This window comes from Phoca vitulina, unplaced genomic scaffold, assembly GCF_004348235.1.
Source record: "Phoca vitulina isolate PV1807 unplaced genomic scaffold, GSC_HSeal_1.0 scaffold55, whole genome shotgun sequence".
Taxonomy (NCBI): Eukaryota; Metazoa; Chordata; class Mammalia; order Carnivora; family Phocidae; genus Phoca; species Phoca vitulina.
The window spans coordinates 4,609,428-4,624,054 of record NW_022589758.1 but is presented as its reverse complement, the minus strand read 5'-3'; the positions used below and the strand labels follow the sequence as shown (position 1 = coordinate 4,624,054).

Here is a 14,627-nt window from a genome sequence, read left to right as displayed (position 1 = left end):
TGTTTCGCTGTAAAGTTTTTATGAAATTTGCACTAACGTTTATTTCGGCAGTTTGATTTTGTGCCATTTCTCAATACCTAGATACAATAAAAACTTTAATTTGGCCTTCGTTTAATATTGCAAAGGTCCTGTATGAAAATAATTTCTGTATTATGAAAAATGGATATATTCCGCGTTTTTTTGTTTGTTTTGTTTTTTAGTTTTAGGCTTCAATTTCCTAATTATGATTTTAAAAATACAGTATGCCCTATATACTAAGTTAAGGCGATCACAAATGAAAAACCTACATCCAGCTATTCAGAGTTGGAGAGAGAAGGCCTGCCAATGGGTTACTTTTCGCTAACACAGCACATTGTATTATTTTTCAAACAAAAGTTTTAAATCTGCTTATACCCAACCTCACAACGAGGGATGGGATGTTTTTCTCGGGTTTTCTGTTTGCTACATTTTGTGCGGGGAGACTCGTGGGCTGTTTCAGGGTTATTTTTACGACCGCCCCCTTCCCCTCGGTGCGACCTCCACCTGCACAACAGCTTGCCCCCGGGCGAGGAAGATACAGCAGAGGAGACCCCAAAATGCATTCTCGAGGACGCTCCCAAGCACTGTCAAACCAGTGAGCAAATTATTTTCCCCTCCGGGTTAACCTAGTCCCGTTAGCTCAAGCCTGGGTTTAGAGGAACAACTAAATTCAGAATGTGGAGCTGGAGGGGAATGCGTGGCAAAAACCCATGGAAAAAAAAAAAAAAAAAAACAACGTTTCAAGGAATATGCTGCAACCCGCGAAGGAGTGGCTTTGCTCGAGCTGCTCTAAAGAGTTGCATTTTCCTTGCTCATCGAACTTGCTTCAGTTCCTAGGCAAGCGCCTGCCTTTTCGGTGGCGTGACCAGAGTCAAAGGCGATGGCCAAGGGGAGCGAGTTCCCGCAATGGAACTTGACGCGGACCCCGGGGTCTCAGTTGGGGGCCCATCACAGTTTTGGGTGCTTGGGCTGCGACTGGCTTCTTTTTGGCGGGAGGGTAGATGGTGAGGGGGAGGATGGAGGAAAACTACCAAGGGCTTTCCTGGGCTTGCAGCGTCTCGTCGCCCGCCGCCGCTCACACTGCCTTCCGGCGGCGCCCCCAGCTCGGGCCCCGCACGCGGCAGCGGTCATAGGGCGTGCTTGCGGCGACCGCAGGGCACGCGGGCCAGCCGGGGCGGGGGCGGGGCGGCGGTGGCGGCGGTTGCGGGGCATGCGCGGCTCCGCGCGCGGCTTCTCAAACATGGCGGCGGCGGTGTGAAGACCGGTACCGGCTCGCGGGACCAGTGTGACAATTTCGCTCCTTTCGCCGACGAGACCCGAGGTGCGTGGCGACTCTGGGCCCCGTGAGGAGCAGGGAGGCGGAGCCGTGGCATCCGATCTCTGGTCGTTGTCCGAGGGCGGGCGGGTGGCCGGGAGCCCTCCGCGGCGCGTCCCGCGCGAGTAACGCCCCCTTACCGCTCCGCGGGGTCCGGCCTTAGCTCGGCCCCGCACCCCCGTGGCCCACCTTTGGCAGCCTCACCCCAGAGGCCAGGGCTCCCCTGCCCCACCTAGCGCCCTCCACGACGCCCCACAGCTGCTTTTGCGCAGCCCCTCGCATTCCCCCGGGGCCCCGTCGCTGGTCACGGGCCCATCCCTTGCGCGGCGTTTGGTTGCCGTGTCGCTCTCTAGCCGCCCCCTGGCCCAAAGCACGGACAGTACCCTCCTGAGCATCCTCTTGCTGTGGGTGGAGCTGGGCTGGGGGGCCGAGCTGGGGCCCCGGGGCAGCGCCGGTGGGCGGTGGGGCTGCGGAGCAGTGATGACTTTGAGTGGTCTGGGCTGAAGCCCGCCCGGTTGCCTTCCGGGGAGTTGTGAGATAACTTTTGGAGTTTGGGAGGGAAACGTTAGCCCGGAAGGATGCGCCTGTGGCGGAGCGCGGGTTCGGTCCCGGTGCCAGGTGCCCATCGGATGCGCGCCCCGGGGCTCTGGACGGTTGGGGAGGGGGGCACCGGTGGCTCGCCCGCCGGGGAGAAGTGGGGCGGGAGGGCGCGGCCCTCCTTGCGTGTGTGTGTGGGGGGGGCGGAGAGGGGAGCTCCAACTCTCCCGAGGAGCTGCAGGGCGGCTGCTGTGCTCTCGCGGCGTGACCTGGTCTAGGGACCATTGGTGCCTTTAAGGAACAGCGGTCTTGCTTTTTCCACCTGACTAGTGGTTGTGCTGCATCCTGGTGTAAATCGCCAAATCGCCAGAGAGCGAGCAGGCGAATTTAATAGATTTTGCACCTTGAGGTTATACATAGCTTTGAGGTCTGTAATTTGCCCCCTTCTCCGGCCCCCAAACGTTTGGCCAGCACCGGTAGTTACAAATCCCCGTTTAAGACTATTGATGTTTTTAAGGGTTGTAAAACATTTGTCATTCATTACAAAGTGTGATTATAATTTGAAATTAGCTTTTATCTTGAAGATTTAGATTAGCTTTTATGAATTATGTGTTAAGGTGACTTTAGGATATCTCTGGAAAGTGAGTGGATCTGTTAGTAGGGGGAAGGTAAGGCAGGGAAAGTGGATACTTTGATCATATGATTTACAAAATTATCAGGGATAGTTTTCTTTACCAAAACAACTGCGGATGCTGCTGCATTTTTAAGGCTCCCAGAGCTATTCATGTTTCTGTTTTGGGGAAACAGCATTATAAGATGTATATCATTTATGGAGTACAACTTCCTATGACAAGCAATTGTATTATAACAATAGTTCATAGATTCATTTGATTCTTTTCAAAAGCAGTGCTTGGGAATGTTCTTCAGTAATCACTATTTTGCCTTTCTTGCCATTCTTTTTCTTAGGTACTCATTAAATAATGTATTTCCAGGGATGAATTTTTTTTTTCAGTCTTTGGTTTTGTATATTTAATGGGAGGAAGGTGAAAATAAGCTTTTGGAAAAAAGTCCAGTTGGGACTTTGAGAAAGGAGTGAATTTATGAGCACTCACCTGATGCTTTGTATTTGTTTGGCTATAGTTTTATCCATAGTCTTCAAAAACAATCTGAAAGATCTTTTCAAAAACTTAAACACATTTAAAACAGCTTTGAAACTTTTGAATGGATAGCATATATATCACACAACCTTATAAGCTTAAGGGTGTGTACCTGTTTCCTTTAGAGAACCTGATTTGTTTTGAAATTGTTTGGAAAAAAAAGATTAATGTAACTGAACTACATTATGTGTGAGGTTGCTTTAAAGCTAATGATGTCATGATATTTACAAAAATCATTGGAGTCAGTCTTAAAGAGGTGGTATCAGTTTTTCTCATGAGGCAACTGGTCAGTCTTTTTGTTTCAGTCAATACATCTTTTTGAAGTGCCTGTGCTGTCTGTAGTATGGAGTTTAGTTCAAGGTGCATTTACTCAGAGGCTGTGAATGTTGGCTTCTGGATGTTTAAGGCTGCCCATCAGTAATTTATTCCTGAAAATTTCCAAGTTATAGCTAAGAAAATCAATATGAATGTAAAACAAGTAGTTATTTTATTTCAAGGGCAAATTCAGGGAATCGGTGTTTTGTTTATAATTCTCTAAACAAAATTCTGGGTGTAACTGTGAATTATTTCTTACTTGGGTTGAAAGCTATACATTTTTATGAGATTATTTTCTAGGTCAGACAGATAAACATATGGATTAGGCTTGGGAAGAAAAATGAATTATTGGTATAAATTGAAATCTCTATGTGCTCTGGAGATTGAGGTTTTTTTTTTTTTAATGCTAAACAACTTTGCTTCTATGACCAAGTAGTTTAGTTTGTAACTAAATATTAACTGACTCATAATTTAGAGCACTTTCTTTTTTCAAAATGTTTAAAAAATCTCTGAGCTAAAAAATTATAAGGGTTATGGTGGCCAGCTATAAGCCAGATGTGACTCTCATTTTCTTTTGGGTTTGTTCCTTTTTAGCTGCCTGCCTGTTCCCCCCAGATGCTTCCTATCTCCCCTCTTCCTGCCCCCGTTCCCTTTGCTGTTGGTGTCTGTTTCCGCATCAGTGAAATGGTCAGGGTAATCTTGCGCTGCCTCACCGAGAAATAATTGATGATAGTGAAGTGCCTTGAAAAGGCTGAGTAAATACCAAGTCTTTTGAATGAAAATGACGTAGCCCCTTGTTCCATTTAAGGAAAATCCAAATCCCAATTTTAGTTTGTGCTCTTGGTGGGATGGGGGCAGAGGGAGGAGGAGGAAAATTTCAATTGAATATTTTATTGTCCCTCTCTTTGGGTTAATAGAAATGATTGTTGTAACTTTAGTAACTGGAACACTGGAGGATGCAAGGGATCCTCTGCTATTTGAGTTATTAGTTGCCTCTAAGTCTTTTTTTTTTTTGCCAGGTTACCCTGTCCGCTCCCCTTTTCCCCTTTATGCCAGCTCTATTCTGGTTCCAGCTGTGAATGGAAATCTGAGGTCATTTTCTCTTTTAGTTCACCTCTCTGGGAGTTTCATTGTCTCCTCATAGTCATATTCCTGGTTTTTAGGATACACAAGATATGAACAAAGTGAGCTCTGCCAGCCATCAGTGTTAGAGCTGTGAGGCTGTGGTTGTGAATATAGGTCTGGCATTGCCAGGAGATGTTTTGTAGCTTGGAGTGAGCAAATCAAGCACCCCTAAGAATTTTAAGAACATTATTGATGTCTGAAAATTACTATATAATATCTTAGGATTTGAAGTGGTAGTTAATTTCAGGAACCAAAAACCTGGAAATTTTGAAAATGGCTGATGTTGATGATTTTGAAAGAAAAAGTTCACCCTTCCCTGGGTTGGGGTCTTAATATTTGTGATCCTTTTGTCTTAGGGAAATAGTTGAAAGAAACCACTGCTGTTTATCTTATGTTAGAATGGGTTGGTATAATTTAGTGGTAAGTGTTCCAAGGCTCTAACTAGTTTGGGCTTTGGTTACTCGAAGTATAGAGATGCCTTTACTATAGTGATAACATCTCATTTTAAAAAAGATACAGAGGTGATGGTTCTTAAAGCCGGATAACTTAAAAAAAAATTTTAGAAGCCATCCAAGATTTGGAATGTGCATATATATATTCTTTGCTTTTTATGAGTAAGGCATTTTTGCTTATTTTGTCTTTATGTTGTCTAAGTAAACCTTGGCCACCTTGGAAATAATAATAGGAGTGATTTTTATGCTAAATGGTTTCTACTAAACATATATCCCTAAACCTTCCCCTACTTTCATTTTTTGGGCATGTGGTGGAAAGGTTTTGACGTAAAAAATGAGGATATCTTGTTGCGTGAAAAGTGAAATATTTGAGAATCCTTTAAGCAGTTTATATGATGGTGCTGTTCCATTTAATTTCATACTCATCTCCCTAAGCTAGATGAATTTCTTATTTAACCAAGGAGAAAAAAAAAAAAAAGAATAAGCTTTTTTTATGAGTAAAGAGCTGGGAAGCATTTGAAGATAGCATTTGACTACCTACTACTTGTGACCTGTGTTTATGGCTGTGGCTCTGCCCCTTCCTAAGTTTATAGGAGCAAATTGTTGTAAGAGCGGAAAGAGAGTGCCCACCTTTTGTGGTAATGTGCCATTGTAAACTTCAGAAGGGGCAGATATATTGCAATTCTAGGGCATACCTTTAGGATACTTTCTTTTCTCAGGGAAAAGTTGGTGGGACTCTCTTTGCTTTTTGTCTTTAGAATACATATTTGATTTTTCTCAACCTCCGTTTCTCATAAGGATTAACTGGTGCAGAATTCCAGTCATAAACAGCTTCATTTGCTTGGTATGTACGTTGTAACCTTGACATGATCTTTTAAATTTAGTATGTGTATTGAGAGAGTTCTTATTTTCTTTATCATTTGGTCACTTTTCTCACCTTTCATCATTCTTAGTTTAAGATTTTGCTTATATATTTAGTTTTAAGTTGTGATTGAATCACGTGTTTTTTCTGTTATCTTGCTTCTCTGTACAGTTGTAAACATGTGCTTTTTGCTGTGAAAACTGTTGTCTGTTTTCTTCCATTTGAAAGATTTAAAGTATTATTTGGAGTATTTCTCAATATACTTTAATGTTATTTGAAAAATATGATCAGTATTATCTTTATTTTTTATTGATTTGGTAGAGCTTCATAAATCTGTTCAAATGAAACACATTATCTTTGGTAGTTATTAAAAGAATTAAAATGCAGTACTCTATACTGGTAAGTACCTTTAAATATTGCTTTGTTTTAGATTAGAAACTCTGATTTGAGATTTTTTGGGGTTGAGATTTTGAGAGGTTCTAGAAATACTTAAATGAATAATTTACTGACACCTGCCTCACGTTTTAAGTGTTGTCAGGGATGTTTAGTTTTCTGGTCACTTCAGACTGTGGTTTATTGCATGCTTTTCTGTAGTCTGTTGTCTAGCAGGGATTGTTGTTGTCATCATTTCCATTATTTCTTGTAGGGCTGGTGTTAGAAACCATAAATCTAGACTGCTGTGATAATAGGAACAGGCTGTAACCTGACCCAGTTCTTTTGTCAAAATGTCGCACCGAGAGCTGCCTGTAGTAAATTGACATGCCCTGCTATTAACTTCAGTCCTCCGCAAATGTCGGTGGGCAGCAGGTCTTTGGGCAATTAGCCTGTGGCTATGCTTTAAAACCTTAGGAATTTACAACTATAAACTGGGATCTTGGCAACCCTTGACTTGTCTATCATTTATCTGTTTTCTGACATAACATACTTAAGTAAATGCATAGCTTTCAGATAAATTATTTTAAAATTGCAAGTAATTATTTCAACTTGTAAGCTATAATTTTTGAGATAAATTAAAAATTCTTAAAAATAGTTATTTTCTTCTTGGGTTTGTTTTGATACAGAAAAAGATGAATTTCTAACTTTTTGGGGTAGATTTTACTAAAGCATAATTAAAATTGCTCCTCTAGAAACCTTAATTTCCTCCAGGAGGCTAGATTTGATAAATCCTCACTATCAAAAATGTTCATTCTTAATATTGATTATTCACAATTCAGAGATGGAATTTTAGTTTTAAAGGTAATTGCAACATTAGAATTCAGAGGTTTTTTTTTCTGATTACTTTTATAGATATATCAGAAAATGGGAAATTTGATTATTTACTTGAGTGAATTGAGTAGGTGTTTGTGCGATCCTTAAGTAATGAATCACGTCCAATTCCAACAAGTTATATATGGCTATATGATGGATATGTACATTTTTCCTATCCTCTATTAGGATGATCACTATTACCAGAAGCAAAAAAAAGTTAAAAAAGTTAAAAAAGAGCCAGCTGCTCTTTGTCAAAGGAAAATATATAGCTATAATGTATTTCACTTAAATCGGTATTAGTTTTTGCATTTAGGTAGAAATGTGAAGTACTTTTTGCAACCAAAGTAATAAACTATTTTCAAGTCAAAATGAAAAACTTAAAGGTGCTATCTTAATGCAGTTAACTCAGGCTTCCCTATCATCCTCTTACATATTGACTGGGCAGCAAAGAAGAGCTTTTTTGTTTGTTATTCAATTTTAAAAACAGTGTCTTTATAACAAGATAGGCTAAAAAAGAAAAAAAAGTTCTACTTATGCTATTTCATTAATATTTTCTGGTGAATTATGTATGTGTATAACTTTATCACTTATTCCAACATTTTCTTTAAAACTACCAGCAAGCATATCTGTGAACCTCTCCTGGCCTTGAAACTTCTTATACTATTGATATACTCAAGGGAATATAATAAAATATTTATGCAACCAAGTTATTTTGTGTGTAGTAACAGTGTCTTTTCCTTTTTGTGTATGTGAATATTGGTTTAAAGCATGTGTTTTAGTTCCAATTGTAATGTGATTTGAATTTATAAACTGAATTCTGGTACAGCATATATTCCTAGCTGTTCTCCTCCCCCCCCAAAAAAAACACTTACAGTAGTGACCAATTTACACTGGGGGGCCTGTCTTTTTGAGACCTCAAACATCCTAGAAATCAAATTCAGAGTAAAAAATTAAAGGTTTTTCAGATGTTGGGAAGGAGGATGATGTGAGGAGTAGGGGACTGTCTCAGATCTCACAGAATTTTTCTCCTTGGCCTGTTGACCTAGACTTGTGTAAATTAAACCGTAGCAGATTGAATATTGCAGGAAGGAACAGAGAAGAACAACAATGACAGCCAGCCCCCCCCCCAATTTTTTTAAAACCACAATGTCCTGGGACTATATGGTTTAGGTATAAGTAGCCAGTAGCATAGCAGATTATATTTACTCATTTAGCAAACATTTTAGGGGCCCTACATTATGAAAGACACTGTGGATAGATAATGGAGAATACAAAGATGAACCAGGCATAATACTGCCCCTAAAAGCTTATTTCCACCAGGGGAGATAAAGCATGTACACAAACACAACAGAAGAAATTCTAGTAAAATGGTTAAGCATTCAAGGACCTATGTCCAATCTAACTGGGTGATCTTGTGCAGATCTTTGAGCCTCAATATTCTTAACTTTCAAATGGACATTAATAACAGTAACAACCCTCCAGGCTTGTAATAGGCTTTAGATAGGAAAAATGTATATAAAGGCCCTAGTAGGGTACCAGACATTTAGCAAGAGTTCAGTCAGTGACAACTCATAGTATTTATTATTACCATTTTCATCACTATCATCATTAGACCCTAGGGACCATAATTTTTACTTTCTTATGCCTCATGGATCCACTCTATCCAAAGTGCATGGTGTGTCTCCTTTTCCCTTTCAAAGCATGGACAGTGTATTGAAACTCTGTCTTTTTGGAGTCTTAACAGACTTAGGTTTGAATCATTTTTCTTTCACTACCAGCTTTCTGCTCTTCAAGGATCAGCAGAACTTGGTAATTGATAAGATACTGGACAAAGGAAGAAGAGAATCAAAGATGACTTCTATTTCAGAAAGATTGGGTATTAGTAATGCTTATTAAAAAAGGAAGCAGAGGAAGAGTCACTTATTTTGGAAGGCAAAAGATTTTATTTATTTGACAGAGAGAGACACAGTGACAGAGGGATCACAAGCAGGGGGAGTGGGAGAGGGAGAAGCAGGCTCCTGGCTGAGCAGGGAGCCCGATGCGGGAATCGATCCCAGGACTCTGGGATCATAACCCGAGCCGAAGGCAGACGCTTAACGACTGAGCCACCCAGGTGCCCCAAGAGTTTGATTTCTTAAATATGTAATGTTTGAAGTAGTTGTGAGGCATTTAGACAGATGTTCAATTGGCTAGACTAGAAATTTTGGAGAGAGATTGAGACTAGAGATGCTGATGTAGGAGTCATACACATAGGGATGTTGCATCACCATGGAATAGAATGAGATTCTAGACTCTAAAATTACTAGAATCTAGAGAAAGAGACTGACTAGAGAATAGAGAAGATAAATGGCTAGGACAGGAGGAGGAAGTAGACACAGAGGGATAATAGAGGTAGGACAATCAGAGAACCCGAGGCTTAGACGAGAAGTGTCTGGAATGAGGGGTGACCTATCACTCCTGAAGTGTCAAGAGAATAAGGGCTGAAACACTGAAATGGGGTCTGATCCCTGGGAAGTAATTAGGGTTTTGGAAAGCAGTTGTGGGAAAAGAAGGAAGGTAGTGGTCAGATTGCAAAAAGTAAAGTATCCGAGCATCTCTTTTTGTTTTGAGTGTTGTTTTATTTATTACCAAAATCTTAGTTACCAGGAAAAGTTAGTCTGGTAAATGTATAATATAGTAGAGAATCTTTTCTACACCGATAAAACTTTGATGTTGTCTCAATTTAAGGTCACTTTACTCTTTAAAAAAATGTGGATTTTAATATCTGCCAAATGGGGGAGGTTCAGCGAACAAGTCTAATAATAAATGCTTAAGTTTGGACATTATGTATTCCCACCTATGGGACTTCTGTCTGGGAAATAACGCAGCAAGTTTTGCTCTTGGTGCAGGAACAACCTTATCTTCTTCAGCTGTATTTTGTTTATTTTTATACCTTCTCAGGTTGAGATTCTATATAATTCCATCCATTTTATAACATCTGACCAATGGCTTAAAGTTGAAAAGGGCCCTGGGAGATTTCTTCCTTGTCAGACTTAAGTTCCTGTCCTTGTCAAAATGTTTACCCTTATTGACTTTTCACATAGTGGTCTCTAATAAGAGACTCAAGGTGTATTACCTTACCTTCAAAACAAAACCAAAAAAAAAGAAAAATGGAAAAGCAAAACCAACAACCTGAAACAAACAAGTAATGGAAAGGCCCTGTAATCTTAGAATTATAGACCCATTAACTTGCCAAATAGTTCTTTAAAACTTTGTCTTTCTCAAAGAAGAAAAAAAACCCCTAGAATTTTCTCCAGAATCATGTAAGATCAATGGGAATTTTAGGTTTAATAATTCTACTATTGGGGTGCCTGGATGGCTCAGTTGGTTAAGCATCTATCTGCCTTTAGCTCAGGTCATGATTCCAGGGTCCTGGGATCGAGCCCCACGTCGGGCTCCCTGCTCAGCAGGGAGCCTGCTTCTCCCTCTCTCTCTGCCTGCTTGTGTTCTCTCTCTCTCTCTGTCAAATAAATAAATAAAATCTTTTAAAAATAAAAAAATAATTAATTAAAAAAATAATTCCACTATTAATCATTGTTTAATCATACTGAGAAATGGCTGAAGACAATGCAGGGATTTTCAAAGCATTTGTTGATCTCTTCTCAGCTCTTAATTCTATAACAAATTACAGTCTTCAAAACAAATGGTTTTGTAAAAGGTCCCAGAATATCAATGCTTGTTCAAAGTTTGCTAGATACAGCAACTAGATTTAGTGTAGCTGTGGTATGTTGGTAAAGGAAATGTCAGTGTCAGACACTTATAAAATAGTGCTAACCAGGGGTGCCTGGGTGGCTCAGTTGGTTAAGCGTCTGCCTTCTGCTCAGGCCATGATCCCAGGACCCTGGGATGGAGCCCTGCATCCGGCTTCCTGCTCAGCAGGGTGTCTGTTTCTCCCTCTGCCCCTCCCCCCACTCATACTTGTGTGCTCTCTCTCTCTCTCTCTCTGAAATGAATAAATGAAATCTTTGAAAAAAAATAGTGCTATCCTAATACTTTTCTTTTGGCTGATTTATACTTGAAAAAAAATTTTTTTTTAGCACAGTGAAGTTGCTCCTTATATGCATTTAGTGAAGCAACTTCTCTGTATGCTGGCAAAAACAAAACAAAGCTTTTAATTTTTTTTTTCCTTGCCCAAATTTTCTCTCTCATGTAACATGGAGAACTACTTTGGGAGTCTTATTTGAGTCTTTCTTAAAAGTGCTGAAGCAGTTCAAAGTATATTGAGAGCAAAATTAAGCTTTTCTGTTGTTTCCTGTGCAGACGACAACTGTGTGAGATGCGTTTTTATTTCTAAAAGAATGTTAGGCTCTTAATTTTTTCCAGAAAGACAGCAGCTGTGCTATCTTCATATCTGGTATGTAAGTCATATAGATATGTTCTTAGCTCCACGGCATATCTTTATTTGAGGCACTGGGAATTCAACTATGAGTTAATGCTAGCAGTATTTACCAGTAGATCATGGTCTGTTCCTTTGGCTTCTATAATCTCTACCTTCGTATTGTGACGAAAGATGTAGGTGAATTACAGTGTAATGCTGGGGCATTTTAAGACAGACAATAGAACTTTTATGTTTTCTCAAATTATACCTAAAGATAGTTTGTATTAAATTAACCAGCATTTCTTTACATCAAGATCTGTACATATTCCTCCTAGTACTCAGCCCTAGGAAAATGTTTATTTTTTCCATTGAATTTGTATTTTTATCTTGTAGTGAAACTTACATAGACCAGAGAGAAATTAATCATTCAGGTTGAGTACTAATTTTTTTCCAACTAGTACATTTTTATTTGCTCTTTTTTTTTTTTTAGGGGTGGGGAGGGGCAGAGGGAGGGAGAATCCCAAGCAGGTCCCACGCCCAGCGCAGAGCCCAATACAGGGCTGGATCTCACGACCCCGAGATCATGACCTGAGCCAAAATCAAGAGTTGGTTGCTTAACCAACTGAGCCACTCAGGCACCCCTAATTGCTCTTTTTAATAATAAAAGCCCCATCCTTCTATAAGTATGTTTTTATACTGGAACTACTAATCCTTCTTAAAAATAGCATGGTATAGGACAAAACAATTATATAGAAATGGTGAAAAGTTTTGGTGATCAAACAATATTAAAAATGTTTGATAAATATGTCGTAAACTTAAAAATTAACCCAATGCCCTAGTAAATGTATTTTCATCTAACTTGGTGTTTATCACTTTTTTTTTTTAAGGGGCGGGGCAGAAGGAGAAGGAAAGAGAGAATCTTAGGCAGGCTCTACCCACAGTGTAGAACCTGATGGGGGGCTTGATCTCATGACCCAGAGATCCTGATCTGAGCTGAAATTCAGAGTTGGAAGCTTAACCTGCTGAGCCACCCAGGTGCCCTGGTGTTTATCACTTTTTAGATTACAAAATAAGCACTAATTTTTCTCCTATTTTGAGTGTTAATCTTGAGAATAGTGGAGTTTTTCCTTAAGACATGAACTTTTTTTTTTTTAAGATTTTATTTATTTATTTGAGAGAGACAGAGAGTGCATGAGTGGAGAGAGGGAGAAGCAGACTCCCTGCTGAGCAGGGAGCCGGACGCGGGGCTCAATCCCAGGGCCCTGAGATCATGACCTGAGCTGAAGGCAGACGCTTCACCGACTGAGCCACCCAGGCGCCCCAAGGCATGAACTTTTAAAAGGCATTTATTATTGTCTAGTTTTTATTTTAGCTAAAAATATTGCTTTTATGAATTATCATATGGGGAGAATTTTATTAGAAGATTATTGATATATGGAATTTGGAAAGTGTATATTTAAAAGTGGTTCAAATGTATATTATATATGGATTTACGTATGTGATTTTTAACAATTGAAAGGATATACACCAGATGGTTAACAGCAGGTATTGTTTGATGGTAGGGTTATAGGTGATTTTTTTCCCCCTTTTCTTATCTGTCTCATAATTAAAAAAATATATTTTTTAAAAAAAAGTAAGTTTAAGCATTCACTTGATTTTACATCTAGTGCCTAGATTGAGAATTTACACATTTGTGTGGTGCCTGGATGGCTCAGTCAGTTGAGCATCCTACTCTTGATTTCAGAGGTTCCTCAGATTGAGTCCTGCATTGGGGTCTGCACTGGGGGTGGACCCTGCTTAAGATTCTCTCCCTCCTTCTCCCTCTGTCCCTCCCTAACCACCCCCCCCCCCCCCGCGGTGCACTCTCCTTTTTTTTCTTTTTTAAAAGATTCTATTTATTTGAGGGAGAGTGCGCTCAAGCGAGAGACAGAGAGAGAGAGAGAGAAAGAGAGAAAGAAAGAGCTCAAGTGGTGGAAAGGGGCCGAGGGAGAGGAGAAGCAGACTCTCCGCTGAGCAGGGACCCCCCCCCCCCCGCCACGGGGCTCGGTCCCAGGACTCTGGGATCATGACCTGAGCCGAAGGCAGTTGCTTAATCGACTGAGCCACCCAGGCACCCCCCAAAAAAGAAAAAGAAAAAAGAATTTACACATTTGCATATGCCAAATATAAACCTTCGATAGTAGAAATATTGGGGAGAGTCAGGAGAGAAAAACAAATCAAGGAAATATATGAATTTCAGAATATTTGAAAACAAATATTTTATAGTGATTCAACAGTTCCATACATCACTCAGTGCTCATCATGACAAGTGCATTCCTTAATCCCCATCACCTATTTCACCCATCGCCCCTACCCACCTCCCCTCTGGTAACCTTCAGTTTATTCTCTATGGTTGAGTCTGAATGGTGTCTTCAAACAACTCACTGCACTTTAACACCATGAGGGCTGAAAGGGAAAGCTTATTGAGTCACTGACTCATGCACTCATAAACAGTTTGAGTTCTTTTTGTGTATTGAAGGCTTTATTTGGCATGACTTTGGAATTCACAAGGGATACATCTGCGCACTGGTGCTGAGTGACTATGATAATTGAAAAGGAAAAGTTTCCAAACTCTGAAAGAGTTGATCTTATCTAATATGGCTAACCTCAGACTAAAGGGATCTGGAATTCTTCCTGTCTTTATCTGGGGGTAAATAGTATTTATTTTATTCCTTGGTCTGTGGGTCTACCTTTAAAATAAGTGGTTTGGATTCCAAAGCATTGGTTTTGAAGTTAAGAATATTTGCATTGCATTTAACTCTAAGAAAGTTCTTTTTTTATAGAAATACTTATTTTAGGGGCACCTGAGTGGCTCAGGTCATGATCCTGGAGTCCTGGGATTGAGCCCCACGTTGGGCTCAGCACTCAGCCGGGAGCTTGTTTCTCCCTCTCCCTCGGCCCCTCTCCACTCATGCTTGCTTGCTCTCTCTTTTACTCTCTCTCAAATAAATAAAATCTTTTAAAAAATTATTTTATACCCACCAGTAGCATATGAGAGTTCTAATTGTTCCATATCTTCATCAACATTTGGTATTGTCATTCTTTTTAATTTTAGCCATTTTATGTAGTCGTATCTCATTGTGGTTTTAATTTGTGCTTCCCCAAATACTAATGATGTTGAACATCTTTTCACATGCTTAACAGGCCATTTGTGTATCTTCTTTAGCAAAGTGATCGTCCAAATCTTTTGCCAATTATGTTT

General features: G+C 40.1%; 1 protein-coding gene across 3 annotated transcripts in view; it reads left to right on the top strand.

The window, feature by feature from the left end:
* The first annotated feature begins 1,251 nt into the window (after positions 1-1,251).
* The window catches only part of SCML2 (Scm polycomb group protein like 2), a 94,580-nt gene continuing 81,204 nt past the window's right edge, over positions 1,252-14,627 (top strand). For all 3 annotated transcript variants that reach the window (XM_032389618.1, XM_032389617.1, XM_032389619.1), the window contains exon 1: positions 1,252-1,339. The gene's annotated coding sequence lies outside the window, so the exon portion shown is untranslated. The remainder of the gene's footprint in view (positions 1,340-14,627) is intronic.